Below are 21,014 nucleotides of genomic sequence, written 5' to 3' on the forward strand. Positions count from 1 at the left end.
ATATACACAGTGCATTCGGAAAGTATTCAGACCCCTTCTCTTTTTCCACATTTTTTAAAAGTCACAGCCTTATTCTGAGATGGATTTAAACATATATATACTCAATCTACACACAATACCCAATTATGACAAAGCGAAAAAACTGAAATACCTTATTTACGTAAGTATTCAGAGCCTTTGCTATGAGACACAAAATTGAGCTCAGGTGCATCCTGTTTCCATTGATCATCCTTGACATGTTTCTACAACTCGATTGGACTCCACCTGTGATGAATTAAATTGATTGCACACACATGTCTATATAAAGTCCCACTGTTGACAGTGCATGTCAGAGCAGAAACCAAGACATGAGGTCAAAGGAATTTTCTGTAGCGTTCTGAGACAGGATTGTGTCGAGGCACAGATCTGGGGAAGGGTACCAAAACATTTCTGCAGCATTGAAGGTCCCCAAGAACACAGTGGCCTCCATCATTCTTAAATGGAAGAAGTTTGGAACCACCAAGACTCTTCCTAGAGCTGGCCGCCCGGCCAAACTGAGCAATCGGGGGAGAAGGGCCTTGGTCAGGGAGGTGACCAAGAACCCGATGGTCACTCTGACAGAGCTCCAGAGTTCTTCTGTGGAGATGGGAGAACCTTCCAGAAGGACAACCATCTCTGCAGCACTTCACCAATCAGGCCTTTATGGTAGAGTGGCCAGACGGAAGCCACTCCTCAGTAAAAGGCACATGACAGCCCGCTTGGAGTTTGCCAAAAGGCACCTAAAGGACTCTCAGACCATGAGAAACATGATTCTCTGGTCTGATGAAACCAATATTTGACTCTTTGGCCTGAATGGCAAACGTCACGTCTGGAGGAAACCTGGCACTATCCCTACGGTGAAGCATGGTGGTGGCAGCATCATGCTGTGGGGATGTTTTTCAGCGGCAGGGACTGGGATACTAGTCAGGATCAAGGGAAAGATGAACGGAGCATAGTACACAGAGATCCTTGATGAAAACCTGCTCCAGAGTGCTCAGGACCTCAGACTGGGGTGAAGGTTCACCTTCCAACAGGACAATGACTCTAAGCACACAGCCAAGAAAACACAGGAGTGGCTTTGGGACAAGTCTCTGAATGTCCTTGAGTGGCCCAGCTAGAGCCTGTACTTGAACCCGATCGAACATGTCTGGAGAGACCTGAAAATAGCTGAGCAGCGACGCTCCCCATCCAACCTGACAGTGCTTGAGAGGATCTGCAGAAAAGAATGGGAGAAACTCCCCAAATACAGGTGTGCCAAGCTTGTAGCGTCATACCCAAGAAGAATCGAGGCTGTAATCGCTGCCAATGGTGCTTCAACAAAGTACTGAGTAAAGGGTCTGAATACTTATGTGATATTTCAGTTATTTATTTTGAATACATTTGCAAAAATGTCTAAAAAACGGTTTTTGCTTTGTCATTATGGGGTATTGTGTGTAGATTGATGAGGAAAAAAAGTAATTTAATCAATTTTAGAATAAGGCTGTAACGTAACAAAATGTGGAATAAGTCAAGGGGTCTGAATACTTTCCGAATGCATTTCTGTCGAACCAAAACAAATCGACAGACTCAAAACTTTTTTCCTGGTAAAATGCATGTTTCTAAAGCTTTCAATGAAACATTTTCCTTAAACCTGCTCTCCACTTTATACACATATACTACAGAGTGGTAGACACAAGATATTCAAGGTCACTCTACCTCTTTCTTATTCCTCTCCATCTCCTACTCTGTGAAAATGGTTTCTTAGATTGTTCTCTCCTTTCCATGGTCTCATATTCCCACACCTCCCACAGCATTAATGTCTGCTCATCATCACACTTTCACTTCCCTTTTTCTCAGGGATGCTGGTGACATTTTAAAGTGTCTGATTCTTGCCTTGAGACAGAGAGAGAGCAAGAAGGTGTGTGTGTGTGTGTGTGTGTGTGTGTGTGTGTTTGCCTTCTTGCATGGGTGTGTGCATTCGTGTATGTTTAGTTTAGTTTTTTATTCAACCATAAAAATAAAAAAAACAAGTAGACATAAAACTTGAAAAAGCCATACATGCACATGAGTAAAATCATCGAGGATAACACACAATAATATCTGGGACTTATTTCCATTGTGGTCCTCTTGAGACAAGATGGCTAGGCAAGATCGAACGCGGTTGAACACGGTATGGCAGAGAGATAATAAAACATAAAAATAAAGAAGAACAACATCTATCTCATCATTGCAGTTACATCGTAGGGAACATTCATATGGGCACAGAAGACTTCAAACAGTTGTTTTACTTTATTTTAAAAGCTGCCCAGAGAGGACATCGTTTTTATGGTCAGAGGCAACTCATTCCAGTCTGAGGCTCCGGTATAAAAGAAAGTACCTTTCCTGAACCTGTATAAGCACACATTAGCAACACCTGATATGGTGCTGTGGTTGTGCACATCCCTAACATGGGGAAAGTAATCAGTCAGATATCTGGGCGCAGAACCATAAATATTCCTGTAAACCAGACCCAGTGTAATCTGGGACACCCTAGCCTCAACAGGCAGCCAGTTGAGTTCCTGAAAGCAGCTCCTGCCTATGTGAGTATGTAGACCCACCTTCAATACTACCCTGGTCATCTTATTCTGGGCTATCTGGGCCATCTGGAGCTTCCCATTATGTGTGCATGTGTTTATATGTGCCCACACCTCTCCACCTCCAAACACACACTCACTCCTCACATCCCCTCTAGTCAGACCCTTGTGCTCGTCTACCTCAGAGATGCTGGTGCTTGGCATAGAAAAGAGGCTCCAGTGGAAGATGGGGAGAAGCCAGGGCGATTCTTGTGTATCCCCACATCTCCACTCTGGAATACTGGCTCCATGGAGTGGGAGTTTTGCAATATTGTCTTCTGCTCCATCTATGAACTTGGGCTGACATTAGGCTGAAACCACCCAGTTTAAGCACCGGTGAGAGATACACTAAGTCTACTCTCTCACTTTGATCTTTGTCCTGCACTCTGAACCTGTCACAGCTAGGCCTTAAAAAGCACATAGGTCCCTATGGGAGAAGCTGCACTATTGTGGAGCCGGGAGTGGTTTGGGTTTTCCATGATTAGATAGAGGCAGGTTGGCATTTATGGTCATGAATCTTGCCCTGGAGGCAGCTCTGTAGAGTGGTCACTAGCTAGCACAGCCACAACCTTAACCACACCTAACCCTAACATTAAGACCAAAAAGCCATGCATTTTTACAATATAGCCAATTTGGACTTTGCAGCTGGCCCATCTAGAGGTAATCACTCAGTTTTGCCACCAGGGCAATATTCATGACAATAAACTTCAACCTGCTGATTAGAGCTGAAGAGATACTGTATTACTGCTAAACAAGATACATTTTCGTATTGTGGACTCAAAAGGATCCCACTGGTTCTGAAGGTAATTGGTTGCACCATATCTTATTTAGGGGCTTCATAGCAAAGGGGTTGAAAACATATGCATGCACCACTTTTCCGTTATTGACTTTTTAGAATGTTTTGAAACAAGTAATTATTTTCATTCCACTTTACCAATTTGGACTATTTTGTGTATGTCCATTACATGAAATGCAAATAAAACTCAATTTAAATGACAGGTTGTAATGCAACAAAATAGGAAAAATGCCAAGGGGGATGAATACTTTTCCAAGGCACTGTACAGTCGTGGTCAAAGGTTTTGAGAATGACACATGTTTTGGTCTTCACAAAGTTCGCTGCTTCAGTGTTATGATATATATTTTTGTCAGATGTTTCTATGGTATACTGAAGTATAATTACACGCATTTCATAAGTGTCAAAGGCTTTTATTCTCAATTACATTAGGTTTATGCAAAGAGTCAATATTTGCAGTGTTGACCCTTCTTTTCAAGACCTCTGCAATCCACCCTGGCATGCTGTCAATTAACTTCTGGGCCTCATCCTGACTGATGGCAGCCCATCCTTGCATAATCAATGCTTGGAGTTGGTCAGAATTTGTGGGGTTTTGTTTGTCCACCCGCCTCTTGAGGATCGACCACAAGTTCTCAATGGGATTAAGGTCTGGGGAGTTTCCTGGCCATGGACCCAAAATGTCGATGTTTTGTTCCCCGAGCCACTTAGTTATCACTTTTGCCTTATGGCAATGTGCTCCATCATGCTGGAAAAGGCATTGGTCATCACCAAACTGTTCTTCGATGGTTGGGAGAAGTTGCTCTCGGAGGATGTGTTGGTACCATTCTTTAATCATGGCTGTGTTCTTAGGCAAAATTGTGAGTGAGCCCACTCCCTTGGCTGAGAAGCAACCCCACACATGAATGGTCTCAGGATGCTTTACTGTTGGCATGACACAGGACTGATGGTAGTGCTCACCATGTCTTCTCCGGACAAGATGTTTTCTGGATGCCCCAAACAATCAGAAAGGGGATTCATCAGAGAAAATGACTTTACCCCAGTCCTCAGCAGTCCAATCCCTGTACCTTTTGCAGAATATCAGTCTGTCCCTGATGTTTTTCCTGGAGAGAAGTGGCTTCTTTGCTGCCCTTCTTGACACCAGGCCATCCTCCAAAAGTATTTGCCTCACTGTGCGTGCAGATGCACTCACACCTGCCTGCTGCCATTCCTGAGCAAGCTCTGCACTGGTGGTGCCCCGATCCCGCAGCTGAATCAACTTTAGGAGACGGTCCTGGTGCTTGCTGGACTTTCTTGGGCGCCCTGACACTTTCTGCACAACAATTGAACCTCTCTCCTTGAAGTTCTTGATGATCCGATAAATGGTTGATTTAGGTGCAATATTAGTAGCAGCAATATCCTTGCCTGTGAAGCCCTTTTTGTGCAAAGCAATGATGATGGCACGTGTTTCCTTGCAGGTAACCATGGTTAACAGAGGAATAACAATTATTTCAAGCACCACCCTCCTTTTAAAGCTTCCAGTCTGTTATTCTAACTCAATCAGCATGACAGAGTGATCTCCAGCCTTGTTCTCATCAACACTCTCACCTGTGTAAACGAGAGAATCACTGACATGATTTGAATTGATGATGTCAGCTGGTCATTTTGTGGCAGGGCTGGAATGCAGTGGAAATGTTTTTTTGGGATTAAGTTCATTTTCATGGCAAAGAGGGACTTTGCAATTAATTGCAATTCATCTGATCACTCTTCATGACATTCTGGAGTATATGCAAATTGCCATCATCAAAACTGAGGCAGCAGACTTTGTGAATATTTGTATTTGTGTCATTCTCAAAACATTTCACCACGACTGTATAAACTAGTACACACTTAACTTATTCAATGTAAAGGTATTTTAGAGTCTCTACCATAGAATGTACTGTATAATACTGGTGAAATCTAGCTAGTCCACCATAAAAGCAAAGAAAGCCATATTCCACTGTATGGTATCTTGGCTAACAGCTGCTGATGAACGAGGAGTGACGGCATGTGATGGGGCTCCTCCATTTTGAAAAACACAACCAGCTGTTATTTCTAAAGGGGATCATCTGCGTATTACTGTGATTTCCAGCAGGAATAACTCAGCTCAGTGCCTCAGCGGCTTAGCAGTGGTGGGCGTTATTCAGCATGGTAGGCAGACAGGTGGGTACATGCATGGAGGGATGGTGTGACTTTGTTGTGTTGATGACAGAACAGTGGTTGCATCCCAAATAGCACCCTACTCTCTATATAGTGCATTATATAGACAATAGGGTGCTATTTCAGAGGCAGCCAGTGTATTTTCTTCTCTCTCCAGACCTGCTCTGCTTTGGAAGAAGCAATTATCCATTTCATCCCACCATTGTAATTGGAAGTAATCATTTGGATTTGAAATTATTAAATGCAAATGCAAAGTGGCAGTTGGTTTATGAGTGACCAAATTGTTTGTGTTTGTGGTTATTTTGTGTGTCAGTGTTTCCGCTGCAGTCATTTAACTGTGGCGCTGCTCCACCGCAAAATCATTGCATCCATACCAAAAAAATACTGTATGAAACATGAACAAATATTTCTGTCAAGGTGCACTTTGAAGATGCAAGAAAAGTCCACATTTACTTTTTCTCTGCAAACAAAACGAGTAATGAATAGAATAGTAGTTTTCTACTATGAAACCCCATAGTAGAATAGTTGATCTATTTACCGAGACACATTCAAGTTACGAGTGCCATAGGGAGGGAAACCTGCACTCTGGCAAGCGGTCAATGCACAACAATTCTTGCAATTGCGGGGAAAACAGCAGTTTTAATGGTCTTTGTTAAAAAGAAGGCCATCCCATCTTACCATTCCTACTTTATTTATTTCTCAACTCCTAAATATGCGCAAACTGCACCATTTTAAACCTGAAGTTTTTAGCAGCATCATGGTTAAGCACACTATAACTCCGCAATGCACCTTGAGTGCATAGGGGAGAGTGGGGCTAAATGTAACACGGGTCAATTGTAGGGTAACTGGGGGTAAATTCCCACCCTACCTCAAAATAAAGAAATGTGGATTTACTTTTGTGATGAGACATACTGTATTACATTTTTAGTTGAGCAAGAGTAGTGGCAACCAGGGAAAGTGTTGGGGGAAAATTGTGACATTAAGTGGTTCCTGTGAGAAGTACGGGTAGGGGTTGTGAAAAATGTATGCACTCACTAACTGTAAGTCGCTCTGGATAAGAGTGTCTGCTAAATGACAAAAAACAACAACATGTAAATGTAAAATGTTGTGTTACCCCGGGTGGCGGTTTACCCCAAGTTACTCTAATAGGTAGGCCTACTTTATATTCACTGTCTTTATGCAAGTTTTTGTGGAAAAAACTATTCATCAATAGGATGCTAACTAGTTAAATGATTACATTTGGGATAGAGCTAATGATTAGCCCAATAGGGTAAATGCAGATAGACATCCCCATGCTTCAGCCTATTTATTTATAGCCAGCATGGGCTACAGGTGATAATGCTTATTGCTAATAGCATACCTGATAATATGGACCATGCATAGGCTATATGCATGGTTCAATATATTCCCATACCGGGAATAAATCACTTTTCTCCCTGGTAACCCGATATTTCCTACCAAAACTGGAATTGTAATTCAAAAGCACATAAAGCATATAAATAGGCCTATGTCTGGATTTGATTGGAGATTTCATCGAAAATTATATCCTGATCAGCCATACACTAAATTCATTTTATGAGCCCAAGCACAAAAAGCCCAAATGATTGTGCCATTATCCAATACATATACAGTACCAATCAAAAGTTTGGACACACCTATTCATTCCAGGGTTTTTCTTCATTTTTACTATTTTCTACATTGCTTCATGAGGTAGTCACATGGAGGTGTGCCTTGTTAAAAGTTAATTTGTGGAAGTTTGAGCCAATCAGTTGTGTTGGGACAAGGTAGGGTTGGTATACAGAAGATAGCCCTATTTGGTAAAATACCAAGTCCATATTATGGCAAGAACAACTCAAATAAGCAAAGAGAAACAACAGTCCATTATTACTTTAAGACATGAAGGTCAGTCAATACGGATAATTTCAAGAACTTATAAAGTTTCTTCAAGTGCAGTCGCAAAAACCTTCAAGCGCCACAGCAAAGAAAGACCCAGAGTTACCTCTGCTGCAGGGGATAAGTTCATTAGAGTTACCAGCCTCAGAAATTGCAGCCCAAGTAAATGCTTCAGAGAGTTCAAGTAACAGACACATCTCAACATCAACTGTTCAGAGGAGACTGCGTGAATCAGACCTTCATGGACAAAATGCTGCAAAGAAACCACTACTAAAGGACACCAAAAAGAAGAACATACTTGCTTGGGCCAAGAAACACAAGCAATGGACATTAGACTGGTGGAAATCTGTCCTTTGGTCTGATGAGTCCAAATTTGAGATTTTTGGTTTCAACCGCCGTGTCTTTGTGAGACGCAGAGTAGGTGAACGGATGATCTCCGCATGTGTGGTTCCCACCGTGAAGCATTGAGGAGAAGGTGTGATGGTCTGGGGGTGCTTTGCTGCTGACACTGTCATTGATTTATTTAGAATTCAAGGCACACTTAACCAGCATGGCTACCACAGCATTCTGCTGTGATATGCCATCCCATCTGGTTTTTAGTTAGTGGGACTATCATTTGTTTTTCAACAGGACAATGACCCAACACACCTCCAGGCTGTGTAAGGGCTATTTGACCAAGAAGGAGAGTGATGGAGTGCTGCTTCAGATGACCTGGCCTCCACAATCACCCGACCTCAACCCAATTGAGATGGTTTGGGATGAGTCAGACCGCAGAGCGAAGGAAAAGCAGCCAACAAGTGCTCAGCATATGTGGGAACTCCTTCAACACTGTTGGAAAAACATTCCAGGTGAAGCTGGTTGACATAATGCCAAGAGTGTGCAAAGCTGTCATCAAGGCAAAGGGTGGCTATTTGAAGAATCTCAAATCTAAAATATATTTTGATTTATTTAACACTTTTTTGGTTACTACATGATTTCATATGTGTTATTTCATAGTTGTGATGTCTTCACTATTATTCTACAATGTAGAAAATAGTAAAAATTATGAAAAAACATTGAATGAGTAGATGTTCTAAAACATTTGACCGGTAGTGTATAGGCTACTGCACATTACGCACGACATAAAAACATAAAAGCCCATAGATGTAGCTAGCTATATGCTCACTTGGGTAAATAAATGAAAAAACCTCCAGTAGGCTAATCTTTTTGAGTGTGAACTGTATTACTGTACTGTATTGTACTATACTGTTTTATATGGACTGGAATTACACACGTCTTTCAAATCATGATAAAGTTGAGAGACGGTGCCATTCTGGTGGCCTACAATGTTACAAGTATAGGATAGTGAATTTGATTTTAATTTTGAAATACAATAGGGCCTATTTCTGTAATTAGTAGGCTGACTCATATACAGTGCATTCGGAAAGTATTCAGACCACTTGACGTTTTCCACATTTTGTTACGTTACAGCCTTATTCTGAAATTGATTAAATAATTTTTTCCCCTCATCAATCTACACACAATATCCCATAATGACAAAGCAAAACTACCGCCTTTTTCTCCCCAATTTCGTAATATCCAATTGGTAGTTACAGTATTGTCCCATCGCTGCAACTCCCGTACGGACTCAGGAGAGGCGAAGGTCGAGAGCCATGAGTCCTCCGAAACACGACCTTGCCAAGCTGCACTGCTTCTTGACACACTGCTCGCTTAAGGAGATGCTAGGGCGCGATGGGACAAGGATATCCCGGCCGGCCAAACCCTCCCCTAACCCGGACGATGTTGGGCCAATTGTTCGCCGCCTCATGGGTCTCCCTGTCGCGGCCGGCTGCAACACAGCCTGGGATCGAACCCAGGTCTGTAGTGACGCCTCAAAGCGATGCAGTGCCTTAGACCGCTGCGCCGTCCTCAGGCAGCAAAAACAGTTTTTTTGAAATCTTTGCTACAATGAAAATAAACAAATAAAGAAATAATACATTTACATAAGCATTCAGACCCGCCTGGAGTGTAGGAGCGTTGGGCCAGTAACCAAAAGGTTGCTGGATCGAATTCCCGAGCTGACAAGGTAAAAATCTGTCGTTCTGCCCCTGAGCAAGGCAGTTAACTCAATGTTCCCCGGGCACCGATGACGTGGATGTCGATTAAGGCAGCCCCCCGCACCTCTCTGATTCAGAGGGGTTGGGTTAAATGCAGAAGACACATTTCAGTTGAATGCATTCAGTTGTACAACTGACTAGGTATCCCCGTTTCTCTTTACTCAGTACTTTGTTGAAGCACCATTGGCAGCGATTACAGCTTCGAGTCGTCTTGGGTATGGCGCTACAAGCTTGGCACACCTGTATTTGGGGAGTTTCTCCCATTCTTCTCTGCATATCCTCTCAAGCTCTGTCAGGTTGAATGGGGGGCATCGCTTCACAGCTATTTTCAGGTCTCTCCAGAGATATTAGATCGGGTTCAAGTCCGGGCTCTGGCTGGGCCACTCAAGGACATTCAGAGACAGAGACTTGTCCTAAAGCCACTCCTGCGTTGTCTTTGCTGTGTGCTTAGGGTCATTGTCTTGTTGGGAGGTGAACCTTCGCCACAATCTGACGTCCTGAGTGCTTTGGAGCAGGTTTTCATCAAGGATCTCTCTGTACTTTGCTCTGTTCATCTTTCCCTCGATCTTGACTATTCTCCCAGTCTTGCCGCTGTAAAACATCCCCACAGCATGATGCTCCACCACCATGCTTCACCATAGGGATGGTGCCAGGTTTCCTCCAGACGTGACACTTGGCATTCAGGCCAAAGAGTCCAATATTGGTTTCATAAGACCAGAGAATCTTGTTTCTCATGGTCTGAGAGTCCTTTAGGTGCCTTTTTGCAAACTCCAAGCGGGCTGTCATGTGCCTTTTACTAAGGAGTGGCATCGATCTGGTCACTCTACCATAAAGGCCTGATTGGTGGAGGGCTGCAGAAATGGTTGTCCTTCTGGAAGGTTCTCCCATCTCCACAGAGGAACTCTGGAGCGCTGTCAGAGTGACCATCGGGTTTTTGGTCACCTCCCTGACCAAGGCCCTTCTCCACCGATTGCTCCGTTTGGCTGGGCGGCCAGCTCTAGGAAGATTATTGGTGGTTCCAAACTTCTTCTATTTAAGAATGATGGAGGCCACTGTGTTCTTGGGGACCTTCAATCATGTCTTGGTTTTTGCTCTGACATGCACTGTCAACTGTAGGACCTTATATAGACAGTTGTGTGCCTTTCCAAATCATGTCCAATCAATTGAATTTACCACAGTTACACTCCAATCAAGTTGTAGAAACATCTCAAGGATGATCAATGGAAACAGGATGCACCTGAGCTCAATTTCGAGTCTAATAGCAAAGGGTCTGAATACTTATGTAAATAAGGTATTTCTGTTTTTTTATTTTTTTCATACATTTCACTAACATTTCTAAAAACCTGTTTTCGCTTTAGAATTATGGGTTATTGTGTGTAGATTGTTGAGAAAAATAAATAATTGAATCCATTTTAGAAGAAGGCTGAAACGTAACAAAATGTGGAAAAAGGGAAGGGGTCTGAATACTTTCCGAATGCACTGTATACCTTTCATAATATGTCCCCTAATGTTATAGCCTACCTCTTCTTTCTCTCTATTCTCTCTCTCTCTATTGTTACTTCATTGCTTCCTCGCTTTCAACAGTTAAATTAAATACGTTTTGTTGTCCTTATCTTCATCGTTCTAATGACTTGCTTGCATAATATAGGAATAGAATTAGATGCAGATGGCTTTCACTTCTCTTCACAAAGACTGAATGGTTATTGGTCTGAATAAATAACTGCTATAGCCTACCGCCATCGCGTGTTCACTCTTCTTTCAAACTACCCGTGAGTTGTATTGGCTGCTGTATCTAACATTCAGCAAGCAAGTGCTTGCATCCCTCTTTTAATAGTCTATTGGTATAAGAAATGAAAATAATGAAAAAATCTAGTCTAACTTTTCCTGCATGGAGAGAGGCCAGTGGGGCACAGGTGCGGGCGTATTGCGCAAGAGACAGAGGCTATAAGTTAGAAGCTTATTATGTTTTCTTGTATGTGTTTTTTTTTATCACTCCTTGTGTGCACATCCGGTATGGTACAGAAACGTTATGACTTTCACAATCGTCGGATACAGAGGACCAAGGCGCAGCGTGGAAGGTGAACATATTTATTAAATAATGATTACACGAACAAAAACAACAAATCGATACGTGACGTCCAAAGGTGCAAAACACAAACCTACACAGGAACAAGATCCAACAAACACTGTGGGAAAACTGGCTGCTTAAGTATGGTTCCCAATCAGAGACAACAAGCAACAGCTGATACACGTTGCCTCTGATTGAGAACCACACTGGCCAACATAGAACTACAAAACTAGAACAAAAAACAAATGAAAACTCACACCCTGGCTCAACATACTAGAGTCCCCAGAGCCAGGGCGTGACAATGACGGTATGAAAATCTGGATATAGCCCAACCACAATGCATGAGTTTTAGGATGGGAGAGGGGGAGAGAGCGAGAGTGATATAGTGAGAGAGAGAAAGACCGTGAAGGGAGTGTGTTCTAGTCTTACTCTAATCTGGATTTTGAATCTGAAAATCGTATTTTGTCTCTCAGTTTAAACATTTTACTAGACCTGCATTATAACGATTGTGTAGATGAACGATTGCACGTAGCCTAGTCTAAGACAATGACTTTACCGACCAGTGACCACCATATTCCAGATGCTCAACACTAACAACCACTAATACAACCACTCACTCCATTACGTAAACCGCTCGTGGAGTTGAGCTGAGGTCCATCTGAACTAAAGTGATTGTGACAGGGCTGGTTAGCGTGAGCTGTCTTTGACGGCCGCTCTCATCACTATGCACAGCTTGGGCAGCTGGGATAGGATCTCTAGCTCCACGGCAACACACAGAGCTGTGATGTTTTATCAAGCACACAGGCTTTGGTTCCTGCTGTCTGTCCTGTAGGAAGAACAGCTGTTTGCATGAATATTTAATGCTTCATTCTGGCAGATGTAGATTTGGATCCCCTCACTCTCACTTTAAACGGTTTCAAGTCGCCCTCACTTAGAGAATGTTAAATGTCTCATTCATTCAAGTGTCTCGCTTCCTACAGTTATGGGTTGGTGGGAAAAGTAGCAAACACAGTTTGAAATGCACCATGGGGCACATAGCTCACAGCTGGATTGTGGAGATAAATATTAATCACGCAACGTTCACAACCATCCTGAGCTATTGCATATATCAGGAGTCGACAGCAACCAACATATCACATTTGCTTCTGTCAATAAATGACGGCCACCACCAGTCTGAAAATCAACTACTTCGGCTTTATACTGGAGAATGGGAAGATCTGGACAACAGCCAAAACCAGAAGCTATTCAAACTATATTGAGCAGCCTGTTAAGTTTAAAGTTATAGAATCAACTTAAAAATTACAATCTATGAGAACACTTAAGCTTCTTTACTGTTTGTGCACATATACTGCTAATAAGTTTCACATGGCACTGAGAACAGAATAGGCTGTGACACTTTCAATGACAAAACATCTACTCTGGCTGTCGGTTTAAATTGCTCTACATTCTGTTTCCTCTGTTGGCGACTCTAAAATCTGTTTCCCAGAAGTGTGAAAAGCAATAACAGCAGCAAAGTGCAACAGTGGCTTTGATGTAAATATTTTCCCTCTTGATAAACCCGCTTGGCAAATGCCCTTCTTCAGCCAGCCAACAGTGTGTGGATAGGCTGAAAATATAGACCCTCTACTCCGAGAGTCACTGTCTTCAGTCTATGTCGGATGTTGGTCTAGCACTCTAGCGGCAAACCACCTCTTCTAAAATCGCCATCCCCCTCATCAATCTCTGTCTCTGACACTGTCTATCTCTCTAAGTAACAAAACAACAATATAACATTTCTTTAAAATAAAAAAACATTGTCCTCAGCCTCACCTCCCAGATTCGTGCGAGGAACTGATGGAACTAATTACCAGACAGATCGAGACACTGAGATAATGTCACATTCTGTGTCTGTACCACTGCCATTTGCTGCCAGTCAGGAGGACTGGTATCTTTTAAAAGTATAAACGAGTGGCTGTGAGACAGAACATTCTCAGTGTGTTCACCTTTTATAATGTCAGATAACAGCAACAGGCATAATTTGCTCTGTCACACTGAGTGTTATAGTAATGTAGCTTCTCTGAACTAAGGAGAAGTACAGTATGCGGAAAAATAAAGGGAACAACTATATAGAATAAAATATTTCTCACTGTTTTGCTGCTCACTTGGTTCTACAGAGTAGCGCCATTCAATTAAACAAATAACTATCCAGGTCTAACAGAGTCAAGCTCATAAGAGTGCTGTATGAAATGTACCTTATAGCACCTTTCAGCAGAAGTCAGATGTCTTTTTGGGAGGATGTCTGGTTGCTCTGAAGGTTGACATGGACTGGATCCACAAACAGATGCTCCTCAGTTGTTTCTGTTAAAACAAAGACAGAGAAAGAGACAGTCAGCCCAACCCTGGGAAGTTAATTCATTATACACATCAGCGTACCATTGTTCTGCTATGTACCCTTTGTGTATGTGAGGTGCACATCAATGTGCTGTATGTAACGTGTGTGTGTGAGTGTGTGTACATATGAGTGTGCATGCGAGAGAGTCCCTCATTCTCTGCATACAAATTACTGTAATATACAGTACAGCGAACAATAAGGACCCAACTCCCCCGGCTTCCAACTCCTGTGCCGCCTGCCTAGTACTCTGCCTTACTTTTGAAGATGACTCTCCTTTCCAGAGTTTAAGTGATATGACGTGTTTTTATACAGGATTTGTTAATGTCTTTGATATTGTGTTACATCGGATTTTGAGGACATTCCATGTATTTATTTCTGTCACTGGTGGGTGCCAGAAGGTATGCGTGCCAAGAAGGCTGGGGGGCCACTGGTGCTAATCTTAGAAGGAGTACGTGATGGAATATCCTGACTAGGGTGCAAAACGATACCATATAGGGCAATACTATTGTAGTTGGGAGTGTATTCTAATAATGGTTGGCAACTGTTGGAAAGAATTAGCTTGCAAAGCAGTATAAAAACTGAGAGATCTTGTATGCCTATCATTCGAATAGTAAGATGCAACCCACGTGTATCTTGCTATGTTGAATCCGGTGGGGAGTTCAAATGACAATAGGCCACTCACATGGAGCTTGTCATGTTGAACCCGGTGCCATATTTAAATACATGTATCAACTCTCCATCTAAGTGTTTAACTATCTTCTTGCATATTGAATTACTTGATACCAGAGAAAAGCTGGCTACAGTGTCCAGGAACTAACTAACTCTCTCTCTCTCTCTCTCTCTCTCTCTCTCTCTCTCTCTCTCTCTCTCTCTCTCTCTCTCTCTCTCTCTCTCTCTCTCTCTCTCTCTCTCTCTCTCTCTCTCTCTCTCTCTCTCTCTCTCTCTCTCTCTCTCTCTCTCTCTCTCTCTCTCTCTCTCTCTCTCTCTCTCTCTCTCTCTCTCTCTCTCTCTCTCTCTCTCTCTCTCTCTCTCTCTCTCTCTCTCTCTCTCTCTCTCTCTCTCTCTCTCTCTCTCTCTAGTCTAACTGTTGCTGACTGTCTCTCTCTGAGGCACAGCAGAGACACTGATGGCCGAGATGGGATGGTGTGGTGCTCCCACACAGAGGTAGGGTAATTGGCTCTCCATGATGGGACATAAACATACATCACAGGGGCAGCAGACAGCTAACTAAGCTTCTCGCGCTCTCTGCTTCTTACACACAAAGTGACACATATACACACACACACACCCCAATGAAACACACATGAACACACACAGAGGCATGCACACACACACTTGCATGCACGGACACACACACACACACACAGAGGCACGCACACACACGCACACACACACATACCCACATATACACCGTGTTTCTAGCTCCTAGCAAACTTTGCAGTATTTCTTATTTATTTAGTTATTTCTTACATTATTTGTTCAGAACGTCTTGTATTATTACATACAGCTGAAAGTTACTTTTGGATAATAGATCGGCGGTCACTCGCCAGCATTTCGACCATATATTCGACTTCCCTGAACTGGATCCTTTGTTTGTACTTACTGAGGCAGCTCCATTCATCCCAGGGTCTGCAGCAAAACGAAGAAGAGGAAGAAGAAGTGGGGCCCTAGTCAGACTCAGGCGGCGTGCGTACCATCCACCACTTCTGAGTATATTACTAGCTAACGTTCAGTCCCTGAATAATAAAGTAGATGAGCTCACGGCGAGGATATCCGTCCAGAGAGACATCAGGGGCTGTAACATACTGTTTTACAGAATCATGTCTCTCTCCGGATATATTGTCCCCGTCCATTCAGCCAGCGGGGTTCTCCGTCCATAGCGCAGACAGGAACAAATACATATTTTGGAAAAAGAAAGGTGGAGGAGTATGTTTTATGATTAACAACTCATGGTGTGATTGTGGTAACGAACAGGAACTCAAGTCCTTTTGTTCTTCCGATCTGGAATACCTCACCATCAAATGCCGACCGCATTACCTCCCAATATAATTTTCTTCGGTCATCTTCACTGATGTGTATATCCCCCCCCCCCCAAGCCGACACAGCGATGGCTCTCAAGGAACTACACTGGACTTTGTGCAAACTGGAAACCTCATATCATGAGGCCGCTTTTAATAAAGGACTTCAATAAAGAATATATGAGGAAAACACTACCAAAATTCTATCGACACATCTCCTGTTCTACTCGCACATCGAACACTCTGGATCATTGCTACTCTCCCTTCCGGGGCGGCTACAAAGCCCTCCCCCGCCCTCCATTCGTCAAATCAGATCACACCTCCATTCTGTTCCTCCGCACCTATAGGCAGAAACTTAAGCAGGAAGCACCCGTGGTAAGGACTGTTCAACATTGGTCTGACCAATAGTAATCTATCCTTCAAGATTGTTTTGATCCCACGGACTGGGAAATGTTCTGGGTCGCCTCTGAAAATAGTATCGACGCATACAGTGACTCGGTGACTGGGTTCATCAGGAAGTGCATAGAGGATGTTGTTCCCACAGTGACGATTAGAACTACATCCAAACCAAAAAACATGGCTAGATGGCAGCATTCGTGCAAAACTGAAATACAAACCAACGCATTTAACCATGGCAAGGTGACTGGGAACATGGACGTGTACAAACAGACCAGCTATGACCTCCGTAAGGCAATCGAAGTTGAGTCGCAATTCAATGGCTCAGACAAGAGACGTATGTGGCAGAGACTCCAGACAATCATGGATTATAAAGGGAAAGTCAGCCACGATGTGGACACCGATGCCTTGCTCCCGGTTAAAACTAAACACATTGCCCCGTAGCACTCCTGTCATTGTGAAGTGCTTTGACAGGCTAGTTAAAGATCATATCACCTCCACTTTACCCGGCATCCTAGACCCACTACAATTTGCATACTGCCCCAACAGATCCACAGTAGCGTTCTCCTGGCATCCACCAAATCCAGATTTGTCTGTCGGACTGCCAAATGGTGAAGCGTGATTCATCACTCCAGAGAACGTGTTTCCACTGCCTCAGAGTTCGACGGCGACAAGCTTTACACCACTCCAGCCGATGCTTGGCATTGCGCATGGTGATCTTAGGCTTGTGTGCGGCTGCTCGACCATAGAAACCCATTAAAAAAAACTCCAGACTAACATATTTTGCTGACTTTGCTTCCTGAGGCAGTTTGGAACTTGGTAGTGAGTGCTGCAACCTAGGACAGACAATTTTAACGCGGCACTCGGCGGTCCTGTTCTGTGAGCTTATGTGGTCTACCACTTTGCAGCTGAACCGTTGTTGCTCCTAGACATTTCCACTTCACAATAACAGCACTTACAGTTAACCGGGGCAGCTCTAGCAGGGAACAAATGTGACAAACTGACTTGTTGGAAAAGTGGCATCGTATGATGGTGCCACATTGAAAGTCACTGAGCTCATCAGTAAGGCCATTTTACTGTCAATGTTTGTCTATAGAGATTGCATGGCTGTGTGCTCGATGGCTGAAATAGCCAAATCTACTAATTTGAAGGGGTGTCCACATACTTTTTCAATATACAGTGGGGAAAAAAAGTATTTAGTCAGCCACCAATTGTGCAAGTTCTCCCACTTAAAAAGATGAGAGAGGCCTGTAATTTTCATCATAGGTACACGTCAACTATGACAGACAAATTTAGATTTTTTTTTCCAGAAAATCACATTGTAGGATTTTTAATGCATTTATTTGCAAATTATGGTGGAAAATAAGTATTTGGTCACCTACAAACAAGCAAGATTTCTGGCTCTCACAGACCTGTAACTTCTTCTTTAAGAAGCTCCTCTGTCCTCCACTCGTTACCTGTATTAATGGCACCTGTTTGAACTTGTTATCAGTATAAAATACACCTGTCCACAACCTCAAACAGTCACACTCCAAACTCCACTATGGCCAAGACCAAAGAGCTGTCAAAGGACACCAGAAACAAAATTGTAGACCTGCACCAGGCTGGGAAGACTGAATCTGCAATAGGTAAGCAGCTTGGTTTGAATAAATCAACTGTGGGAGCAATTATTAGGAAATGGAAGACATACAAGACCACTGATAATCTCCCTCGTTCTGGGGCTCCACGCAAGATCTCACCCCGTGGGGTCAAAATGATCACAAGAACGGTGAGCAAAAATCCCAGAACCACACGGGGGGACCTAGTGAATGACCTGCAGAGAGCTGGGACCAAAGTAACAAAGCCTACCATCAGTAACACACTACGCTGCCAGGGACTCAAATCCTGCAGTGGCAGACGTGTCCCCCTGCTTAAGCCAGTACATGTCCAGGCCCGTCTGAAGTTTGCTAGAGTGCATTTGGATGATCCAGAAGAGGATTGGGAGAATGTCATATGGTCAGATGAAACCAAAATAGAACTTTTTGGTAAAAACTCAACTCGTCGTGTTTGGAGGACAAAGAATGCTGAGTTGCATCCAAAGAACACCATACCTACTGTGAAGCATGTGAGTGGAAACATCATGCTTTGGGGCTGTTTTTCTGCAAAGGGACCAGGACGACTGATCCGTGTAAAGGAAAGAATGAATGGGGCCATGTATCGTGAGATTTTGAGTGAAAACCTCCTTCCATCAGCAAGGGCATTGAAGATGAAACGTGGCTGGGTCTTTCAGCATGACAATGATCCCAAACACACCGCCCGGGCAACGAAGGAGTGGCTTCGTAAGAAGCATTTCAAGGTCCTGGAGTGGCCTAGCCAGTCTCCAGATCTCAACCCCATAGAAAATCTTTGGATTTGGAGGGAGTTGAAAGTCCGTGTTGCCCAGCGACAGCCCCAAAACATCACTGCTCTAGAGGAGATCTGCATGGAGGAATGGGCCAAAATACCAGCAACAGTGTGTGAAAACCTTGTGAAGACTTACAGAAAACGTTTGAGCTGTGTCATTGCCAACAAAGGGTATATAACAAAGTATTGAGAAACTTTTGTTATTGACCAAATACTTATTTTCCACCATAATTTGCAAATAAATTCATTAAAAATCCTACAATGTGATTTTCTGGATTTTTTTTCTCTCATTTTGTCTGTCATAGTTGACGTGTACCTATGATGAAAATTACAGGCCTCTCTCATCTTTTTAATTGGGAGAACTTGCACAATTGGTGGCTGACTAAATACTTTTTTTCCCCACTGTATACAACTTTTGACTACACAAATACTAATTTTCACAAAGTCTGCTGCCTCAGTTTTGATGATGGCAATTTGCATATACTCCAGAATGTCATGAAGAGTGATCAGATGAATTGCAATTAATTGCAAAGTCCCTCTTTGCCATGAAAATGAACTTAATCCCCGAAAAACATTTCCACTGCATTTCAGCCCTGCCACAAAAGGACCAGCTGCCATCATGTCAGTGATTCTCTCGTTAACACAGGTGAGAGTGTTGACAAGGACAAGGCTGGAGATCACTCTGTCATGCTGATTGAGTTAGAATAACAGACTGGAAGCTTTAAAAGGAGGGTGGTGCTTGAAATCATCGTTCTTCCTCTGTTAATCATGGTTACCTGCAAGGAAACACGTGCCGTCATCATTGCTTTGCACAAAAAGGGCTTCACAGGCAAGGATATTGCTGCTAGTAAGATTGCACCTAAATCAACCATTTATCGGATCATCAAGAACTTCAAGGAGAGAGGTTCAATTGTTGTGAAGAAGGCGTCAGGGCTCCCAAGAAAGTCCAGCAAGCACCAGGACCATCTCCTAAAGTTGATTCAGCTGTGGGATCGGGGTACCACCAGTGCAGAGCTTGCTCAGGAATGGCAGCAGGCAGGTGTGAGTGCATCTGCACGCACAGTGAGGCAAATACTTTTGGAGGATGGCCTGGTGTCAAGAAGGGCAGCAAAGAAACCACTTCTGTTGTATAGCACACTGTATTACTTATACAACTAATATAAGGACAGGACATGAGACGGGAGTAGAAATTATCGTGGGCATTGTTTTAATGTGTTTCACAGGAAGAACATTCCAAGCATTTCAACGTAAGGGGGGTTACAGGTGCCCTAAAGGGACAAAACTAGAATATCAATACACAACATATTCCTCCCCCTTTACCTTTGATGACTCATAAGGAAAAAGTAAATATTCACTGTTTTGCCTATTGTTTTCTTAATGTAAATAAAATAACTTTTCAGAATAGTCTTTTCTGAACTAGGGATAGAGGGTAGACTGCCTCAGTCCCCAGACTTAACCCTGGGGTGTATTCTGCCCCAATATCAGAGGGTAGTCTGAACTAAATAGTCAACCTGTCAGGGTGTCGTCTTTCTCTTGCAGGTTAATGACGACGTACAGGTGAGTCTACAGTCACATTATCTCTGAGTCTGAGTGGTGATGGTGTATGCCCAGACCGGGGTGCAACAGTACCCTGAGTAGGCACTCTGGCTGGTTCAGGTGAGTCTGGATCACTTTTCACATTTGTAGGTTGGTGCAGTGGATGTTCAGGTGATAGCTCGTAGTCATGGTAGGTCTCCAGTAGCTGATCTTGGTTTGTCACTTGACAGGAGTCATCTCTGAGGTTGGTTCCTGGCAACAGTTGATCCACGTGTCTCCTTGATGATGTTTTCTTGTGTGTGAACTCTGTAGGACACAGGCCCTGTTTGTGCAACCACTGTGGCTGGTATCCACTTTGGACCTTTGCAGTAGTTCCGAGCAAGAACTCTCTCTCCAGCTATGAAGCTTCTGTCTTTTGCTTTGCTCCGTCTCTCCACCTGTGCTCTCTGTTGCATCTGTACAGACTGTCTCGTCTTTGGAGGTCTCAGGAGGTCGAGTCGCGTGCGAAGCTGTCTTTTCATCATGGCTGACGCGGGTGCCACTTTGGTTGTAGCGTGGGGAGTGTTTCTGTAGGTTAACAGGAAGGTGTTTAGACACCTATTGAGGGAGCCATTCCCTTGTGATGATTTTAAAGCTTGCTTCATCGTTTGGACAAAGCTTTCAGCGAGGCCGTTCGT

The 21,014-nt window shown here is 43.3% G+C and overlaps 1 protein-coding gene across 1 annotated transcript in view; it reads right to left on the reverse strand.

Moving 5' to 3' along the window:
- The window catches only part of LOC311136899 (alpha-1,3-mannosyl-glycoprotein 4-beta-N-acetylglucosaminyltransferase C-like), a gene marked incomplete at its 3' end in the record, with an annotated part of 110,945 nt that extends 97,035 nt beyond the window's left edge, over positions 1–13,910 (reverse strand). Inside the window, exon 1 of the mRNA XM_084171213.1 lies at positions 13,866–13,910. The remainder of the gene's footprint in view (positions 1–13,865) is intronic.
- Positions 13,911–21,014: the final 7,104 nt, after the last annotated feature.

The sequence above is a fragment of the Coregonus lavaretus genome (assembly GCF_964263955.1).
Source record: "Coregonus lavaretus genome assembly, chromosome: 11".
In the NCBI taxonomy this organism is placed as follows: Eukaryota; Metazoa; Chordata; class Actinopteri; order Salmoniformes; family Salmonidae; genus Coregonus; species Coregonus lavaretus.